Genomic DNA, 7,389 nt, shown 5'->3' with positions numbered 1-7,389 from the left:
ATACACAGCCAAACCCCTCCCAGCCTCCCCCAAATGTACCCCCACCTCGCCATATACATACCCCCTCCCCACACCCCAACATATGCACTCCTCCCCACACCCCATCATATGCACACTCCCACCCCAACCACACCCCACACTCCCCAACACAAAATATATGAGTGAGATTTTATTTCTGAGTTATTGTGCAAACACTTCGATATACACGATGCAAACACAAATCATGACAAAAATATTTTCTGTAATAAAATTAAAATATGTTATAGTAGGTGTTTTACTTTTAGTGTATGATTTGGTTTTTTTTTCCTGATTCCAAGATGGCAACTCTCCCCTCCCAAAAGAAGGATTTCCTTGGGCAAGGGGCAGGGGGGACTTCTGGTGGCAAAGGTCAGCGGTTAGGGCTGGGGCTTCCAGTCCCAAGATGGTGACCAGGGGGCAACCCATGTGGCCCTCGACAGCTCACCAAAACCCGTTAAGCGGCCCTCCAGCCAAAACAATTGCCCACCCCTAGATAAGTCTAATGCTCAGTAAAGTGTTTTGTACAGATGCACCCAGTTGGTCTAATAAAAGATAGCACAAAAATTACTTGCCTCTCGGGTATTTCCTGGACCATCACAGCTACAACCTACTTCTAATCTAACGGTAAATCAGGAGATTATAGACATTCTTAAATCAACAGGTTTAGATACTGTACTTTCTTCTATACAACAGGCCCCAGAATAAGATACGTGCCTTGTTTTTAAACGCAGAATGAAGAAAAAGAAGATCTTTCCTTGTATTAAGTAACTGAGTAACAGCAGCTAAGGAGCTGAGCCTGCTCATTGTTTTGTTCCTGGTGTATTCATGCAGACTTTGCCTTTGCTTTTGCCTGGCAAGTGGCAGAAACTGCTCTTATACTTCCTGCATATAATGCACACTCCAATTTCCAGCAGTTTTCTTGTTTTGGGGGGGAATAATTTTTTTTAAAGGTGCATCTTGTACGTGAGAAAATGTGGCAAACTGCATGCAAGAGTATTAAAAGTGATGGTTGAAATCTCTGAACTGGTTTGATTTTCAACAAGTCTCAGGACACTGAAGGAGTTTTAAAGGCCTGGAAGATGGCTGTTATGGCAATATGTAAAAAGTGTTAAAAGAATAACCGGAGTAATTACAGGCTTGACATGAATCCTGGGCAAAATAAGGCAACAGCTAATACTAACTTCAGTTTTTTAAAAAAAATTAAAGAGGGTAACGTAATTCATGCCAATCAGCATACAGAAAACAGAGCTTGTCAACCTAACCATATTTTTTTTTTTCTGAGATAGCAGGTTTGAATGATAAAGGAAGCTTTGAACCATTATTTAGACTTCTGTGAGGTATTTGATTTGCACCTCATGATATTTTCATTAAGACATTATAGTGATACAAAATCAAAATGACATGCATTCACTGGAGTAAAAACTGGCTACCTTATAGGTCTCAAAATAGTCACAATAATCTCACAATAGTTATAAGAATTTATTATATTTTTTCTGGGATGTATAAACAGGAGCATCGTATGTAAGACACGTGATGTAAACCTTCCAGTCTAGTCAGCATCGAGAAGGCTGCACCTGGAATACTCTGTCCGGTGTTGGACACCACGCTTCAGGAAAGATGTGGTCCACTTGGACAGTCCAAAAAAAGAAAAACAAAAGTGATCTATAAGAAAAAATGGAAAGAATGGGGATTGTGTAATCTAGAGAAGAGAAGACTGAGGGAAGACACAATATTCTTCAAATATGTCAGCTTTTGCTGTGAAGCAGGTTGTAAGTTGTGCTTCAAATTCAGGGGGGATAGGACAAGAAGAAATGGATTTAAACTGCAACAAGAAAAACTAAGGTTATATGTTAGAAGAAGGCCTTTCGAACTGTAAGGATGCTGAGGCTCTGGAACAGATTGCCTAGGGAGGCTGTGAAATCTCTATCACTGGAGATTAAGAGCAGGTTAGACATATCTGTCAGGAATGTTTTAGGAATAGAGGATCCTGCCTTGGGACAAGGGACAGACTTGAGGGCCTTCCGTTTCCATCATTTTGCAAAAATGGGGTAGTGGAGGATTGGACTTGGTAGTGGAGTGGACAAGGATTGGACTTTGGTGTTTACTAGCTAAAATTTTTATCAGTGGAGGCAAAGTTTATTACTGATAAAGTTAGCAGAGGATACAATGATTTTGGGAAAGTGGCGAATAAAAAGAAGATAAATCCCTGACATAGAGCACTCTAGATTATTTGGTTAGATGGGTGCAAAAATATGCTTTTTACTACAAGCCAAAAGTAAAGCCTACATCTAGAACTAAAGAGTGGAGGTCATGCTTACAACATCTAACTTCCCAAAGACTCACCCTGGAAAGCAGCAACTCTGAAGAGGACCTGGGAAGCGAGGACTGCATCATCACTTCAGGCTTTATAATCTATGAATTTGAAATCTGGAGTTTTGTCTCCCTCTGTACTAGAAGCAGCTTGTTCTGGCTCTTTCCAAATTTTCACGTAGTTGGATCTTTCAGAGAGAAAATTGAAGACAACGGGTTATTAGACAACGTTATTAATAATTATGTCATGATTAATCTTACTTCCGTTTCTGCTGTTTGCCATGGGATTTGAACAATAGCAAATGATCTAGCTCTGTTAACTCCGTCTGAGTAAGATCATTTGCTATAGCTTGAAGTCTTAAAACAGGCACCTCAAATGCGTCACAAACCTGAGTCTGAGGTCCAGAGTGTCTGGTTGCCGGGTTTGTGCTATGTGTGCATTCCAGTTCACGGGGGCCTGAATGAACACTTTTGAAGACATCTGTTAGCAGCAAGGGCCCTCAGGAATGCAAGCACATTGCAAGTGAAATGGCTATTGCAACTTTGCAAATCCTCAGCTTAGCCCAAGGCAGGGGATTTTCTTTTGAATCTCTATCAGAATGGGCTTCGTTGAATCCAACTGCATTAACCTCTGTGTTACTTTTCAGAGTTTCATCACTTCCTTTTCTTTCTTTTAAATCAAAGCATCTAGTTTGCATTTCATTCATTCATTCACTCACTCATTCATTCACACACTTGTGCTCTGAAATATTTTGAGGTTGTCCCTCATATACCATAGACTTGGAAAAAAGTCTCTTTGCTGCTTTTCTAAGGTAGAAGAGGCTAGGAATTCACCACTTTGGCCAGACTCCCTCTCTATTTTAGCATCCTGGTACATTATACCCAGTTTTTGGAGGAAAAGAAAACTACAGCTTGCTATTGGCTTGACAGCTTCTAAGATAATCTTATCTCAGCTTTCATGTCCAATATCTCTCCCACCAACAGCTCTCTGGTGCACACTTATGATTTGACAGTTTCATAAAGCATACGAACTTCAAGTTAATGTGGTTACTCTGGAAACAGGCAAACAAGCAGATTGCAAGTTCAAAGGGGAGTGACTTTAGTTACATGCATAAGTATTTGCAGAAAAGGGCCTTACAAATTAAACCATCTCACTTTTGCAAATAGTCTTTTATAATGAGCTAAATCATGGGTGTAAAACTCATCTGGCCCATATGTGGCTGGTCCATGGGCTGGATCAGACCCATGGACACCCCCCGCCCACTTGTCTAATCAAGCAGAGGCAGTACCTGCCTGGGACGCTCCAGGATGCCATCCTGTGAGAGTGTTGTGGACAGTGTGACCTGGGACCCAGCCTGGGCACCACTTCAACACCCCTGGGCTAAATAAAGAAATAAGGATGTTCCTAGGAAGAATAGTGTCCATCATAATCACAAGAAATAGAATATAGTACAACTGATACACTGGAAAGCACTTTACCAACAACAAAACATTATTATTATATCACACCATCATCTATGACAACACTTATATTGCAATAGGATCTAGAGACCAATCAGGTTGTGGACTTGTGCTACTTGCTGTACAAACAAAATAATGACATCCCTGTTCTAAAATGGTATTAAGGGTAATTATATTTTATTCCCCAAAGGGGCTCTAGGTATTCATGGGCATGGCACAAGAAGCACTCCAGGGACAGCCACTGACCAGACAAGCTCTGCTGCATGTGCCCTGCACCTCCCTGTCCCTCCCCTCACCCTCAGCTGGCCCTCAGGCAGGCCCCCCACACACGTGCCCCATACATCTGCCGCCTGTCCTGCCCTCCCCTCCCCACACCCATGGCTAGCTCCCAGGCAGCACATGTGCACACCCCCCTCCACACACACCCATACTACTCCCCTCCACCCCCACAGGGCAGGGCATGCAGAGAGTGGATCACACCTGTCCCACTCCTGAACACTGCTCCCCATCAACCCAATGCCCCACAGGGAGTTGTGGTGAATTGTTGTGGGGTGGGGGCATGACCTGGCCCATGACAACTCATCAAAACTCCCTATGTGGCCCTTGGGCCCAAATAATTGCCCACTCCTGGTTTAGGCAGGTTGGAGTTGTGTCAAGTTTGTGTCTATGTTAAACAGAAACAAACTCAAATCTTTTCTTGAGACTGTGAGAAATAATGCATAAAAGAGTCTGGGTCCTACATACCAAAGGAATCACCTTCTTTCTTATGCCCCATCACACTGCCCAGAGTCAGCTGAGAGCAACCTCCTGAAGTACCATCAATACACCAAGTCTGCTTTGGGGACATGTTCTCGTTCCTCAGCTCTGGAATTCCCTCTCTCTTTAGGCCCACCACTGCCTAAGCCTGGGCATCTTTCAGAAGTGCTGTAAGACCGTCCCATGTGGGCAGGCATGTAGGGGATAAAGATCGGCTGGGATGTTGCTTGGGGGCTTGTTTATGTTGATGCTCTAGTTGCCTTTTAACCTGTTTTGTCTCTTGTTGGCTCTCCTGTGTTATAAATTATTCTGCTCTCTTATAGTAAGCCACCTTGACCCTTTTTTGGGGGGAAGGGCAGCATATAACTCAAATCAACTAATCAAGAGCTGATTGAAATTTTTCAACAGCAACCAAAAGAAGGATGATATTTTTTATGAACTTATTTGCAAAAACTAATTCCATTTTTTTTTTTATCAGTCAATGTTACTGGTTCTGTTGAGGGGGCTTTTGGGTAGATTGCACATATTCCCACGGAGCCTGCAGCAAGGAGGATTCCCAGCATCCCTTTGCCTGTTTATCTTACTTTAGATCTGCTCTTTTTCCCTGTTTCTTGGCTTTTCAGGTAAGCTCTTCAGGCTAACGATCCAGGCCATCATTTCTTTTCCATCTGTTTGCAACGTAACAAAACCACATGCCCAAGGGTACTAACATGATTGGAGAACTGAGCCAAAAGGAATCTCATGAGGTTCAAACAAGGACAAGTGCAAAGTCCTGCACTTAGGCTGGAACAATCCCATGTACCAGTACAGGCTGGGGGCTGACTGGCTGGGCAGCAGCTCTGCAGAAGAGAACCTGGGGGTTACATTGGACAATAAGCTGAATATGAGCCAGCAGTGTGCCCTTGATGCCAGGAAGGCTAACAGCATGCTGGGCTGTATTGGTAGGAGTGTTGTCAGTAGGTCCAGGGAAGTGATTTTTCCCCCCACTCAGCACTGGTGAAGCCAGGACTGTGTTCAGTTTTTAGGTCCCCCCATTACAAAAAGGATGTGGACAAATTGGAGAAGGTCCAGTGAAGGGTGACAAAAATGGTTCAGGGGCTGGGAGACATGACTTATGAGGAAAGACTGGGGGAACTAGGTTGATTTAGTCTAGAGAAGGGGAGACCGAGAGGAGATTTAATAACAGTCTTCAACTACCTGAAGTGGGGCTTGAAGAGGATGGAGCTAGGCTATTCTCTGTGATAGCAGATGACAGAACAAGGAGCAATGGTCTCAAGTTGAAGCAAAGGAAGTTTAGGTTAGATATTAGGAAGGATTTTCTCACTGGGAGGGTAGTAAAACACTGAAACAGGTTACCCAAAGAGGTGGGGGTAGCTCCATACTTGAGGGTTCTCAAAACCCGGCAGGACAAAACTTTGGCTGGGATGATCTAGTTGGGGATGGTTCTGCTTTGAGCAGGGGGCTGGATTAGATGACCTCCTGAGGTCCCTTCCAGCCCTAACTTTCTCTGATCCTGTGATACTAACAACCACTGATATGTATGTAAGACAAAGTACATTCCTGATTCATAAGAGTGGCCATGAAGGGAAAAAAAAAGTCTTAAGGAGGGATTTCGGAAAGGATCATAGGAAAGTCAGGCTGAAAGGGACTTCACAAGTTCATCTAGTTCAACTCCCTGCTCGAGGCAGGATTGTCCTTGACAAGAGAGAACAGCAGTTAGGCAGGCTACTGGGAACATGCTCGATACACAGAAATAGACTGGAAATTGGTGCTGAGATTGTGAATAAACGGCATGAAAGGGGAATCCGTGTCAGAGAGCTTTCTAGCTGTTTACTTAAGAGTGCTGCTACCATAGACCAAGGGAAAGAGCTGTGTGCAAAAAACAATAAATCAGTGACAAATTATAGTTGTCCTCCTTAATACCCTGTCTAGATTATGACAACAAGAGGAGCCATCTATTTAAAAATAATCAGCCTGGGAAAAAGGGAGCAAGATTATCCTGATTGATAGGACTTTGTCATTGTAGTGCTGACCTGCTAAATTGGCGAAATTAAAACCCTGCCGCTATATGCCGTGAAGGGCTAACCATTATTTCCCCGGCACAGCAGAGCAATTGGATCACTCTGAATGAACAGTCTGAACACTCTAAGCAATTACTTCTGCTTTGCAAGGATTTTAATACTGCCAGCAACAGCCACTGTGTCCTTATTGCACCTAAGTGCAGAATCAGAAGTGGTTTTTACTAACAACAGCCTCACATTAACCTGCAGCAAGCAGAGTGAGTCTGAGGACACTGTTCTTCACTGGAGTCATGTGCTCAGGAAGTGAAATGGCCCTACTGTTTTAAAGACTTGGCTGATTCCAGAGAGATAAGAGCCTGTGCTTATGGTACTGGCAAGGCAGCCAGAACTACTCTAGATACTACTGAAGATGGGGTTTTGTTGTTGTTGTTGTTGTGTTGGAAATCAAGTCCTTGCTCACATAAGAAGTGATTGCTGTTGCGTTGTGTATTGGGACAAGAAAATGCAATTGCTTTCTCCGTGGCAGTTTACAGAGCAATATAGCAGCTATGTGCGTGTGTCTACACCTGTGGCACATTCAGTCCCCTGGCTCGCTAGATGCACTTTTCTGTCTTTGGTGAGTTTGCCAGTAACTCTGGGTAAGGAAGAAGAGATAAGACAGTGGGAATAAATAAGCGTTTTTGAACTGTAGGAAACCAGAAGTCAAGTACTGACAAACTTGGCCGATAACAGAAGCAAGCGCTGAAAACTACTTGCTGTAGCTGCTTCTGTGAAACTCCTGAGAAAAGCCCTTTAAAAAGCAAAAGGGAGCAGCACTTAAAGG

The 7,389-nt window shown here is 43.4% G+C and overlaps 1 long non-coding RNA gene across 1 annotated transcript; it reads right to left on the bottom strand.

The window, feature by feature from the left end:
* Positions 1-200: 200 nt before the first annotated feature.
* Positions 201-4,042, bottom strand: LOC109280993 (uncharacterized). The gene is made up of 3 exons (XR_002087499.2): positions 3,618-4,042; positions 2,362-2,516; positions 201-1,680 (listed from the first exon to the last, which is right to left on the bottom strand). It is a non-coding gene; the product is annotated as an uncharacterized LOC109280993 (long non-coding RNA).
* Between the last annotated feature and the right edge of the window lie 3,347 nt (positions 4,043-7,389).

Source organism: Alligator mississippiensis, chromosome 2 (genome assembly GCF_030867095.1).
Source record: "Alligator mississippiensis isolate rAllMis1 chromosome 2, rAllMis1, whole genome shotgun sequence".
NCBI lineage: Eukaryota > Metazoa > Chordata > Crocodylia > Alligatoridae > Alligator > Alligator mississippiensis.
Note: the sequence above shows the minus strand (reverse complement) of the source record. Positions and strands in the feature narration are given on the sequence as shown.